The sequence below is a fragment of the Rhagoletis pomonella genome, unplaced genomic scaffold (assembly GCF_013731165.1).
Source record: "Rhagoletis pomonella isolate Grant_MI unplaced genomic scaffold, Rhpom_1.0 Rhpom_scaffold_00002, whole genome shotgun sequence".
Lineage (NCBI taxonomy): Eukaryota > Metazoa > Arthropoda > Insecta > Diptera > Tephritidae > Rhagoletis > Rhagoletis pomonella.
The window spans coordinates 20,499,689-20,500,737 of record NW_023458556.1 but is presented as its reverse complement, the minus strand read 5'-3'; the positions used below and the strand labels follow the sequence as shown (position 1 = coordinate 20,500,737).

At 26.9% G+C, this 1,049-nt stretch overlaps 1 protein-coding gene across 4 annotated transcripts in view; it reads left to right on the top strand.

Moving 5' to 3' along the window:
• Window positions 1–1,049, top strand: part of LOC118733261 (MAP kinase-activated protein kinase 2) — a 36,958-nt gene that overhangs the window by 2,946 nt on the left and 32,963 nt on the right. The gene's annotated exons all lie outside the window — the stretch shown is intronic.

Genomic DNA, 1,049 nt, shown 5'->3' with positions numbered 1-1,049 from the left:
GCGGTGTGTTAAACATTATTGCTTTTCGTACATTTGATTGTTGTTACAATCTATGTATGTATGTATGTAGGTGTGTTTGTGTGTATGAATATATTTATGTTTTTTTTTTTTGAATTGCAAGATATGTACGTATTGGTATTTATTTGATTTAATTTAATTTTATTTAGTTTAGGTAATTTATTGGCGCATTGTTTATTGTTCCAGTTCTATTTGTTGTTTTACATATTTACTACTAATACATATACACAAATGCATGTACATACATATGTAACAAATCTACATACATATATGCTAAGTTTTCCGGTTTCAATATTTGTATGTATGTAGGAGCTGCGAGTGATTGGACTAAAAAATACAACAGTAAATAGTTATGTTATGGCAAATTTTATGGCATGAAATCATGTTGGTTTTCAATAGATAACAGTTGGTCGATCATTTCGATCTTCTGAAATTAAGTACGTAGCTCTTTTATTTTACCATTGATTTATGTATTTCTCGTATATTTTACGCATGTCGGTTTTGCTTTTAAATTTTCGCTTTTTGATTTGATTACTTTTTGTAAATGCTTTTTCAAGATTTCAGAAAACATTTTAATTTATGTAATTTTTTTGATATTTTTGAAGATTTTGTAGATATCTGCAAAATCGCATTTTACCTTTCTATGTCAATGTCGCTTTTAACTCAACGTTACTTTCATCGCATTTACTCATGCAACATAAAGCTTTCACTAGCTTTTAAGCTCAAATTGCAAGCATTTTTGCATGTGCCTGAAAGATTTTTTTTGTGGCTAAAACTCAGACAAGATTTTTTTGACGAAATTTCGAGCCCTCCATGAAATATTTAATAATTTTGGTCTTATAAATTTTAAGATTAATTTTTAGATTACAAACCTAATATTTTTCGAACGTTTTGAGAAAATTTTGGACTGAACTATTTTGTTTTTTTTTTTTTAAATTTCAGTTTGTTAAAAAAATTACTATTTTTAGAATTATGGATGGAAACTTACAGCCCGATTCTGTGCACTTGATAAATTGAAAATCTTTATAATT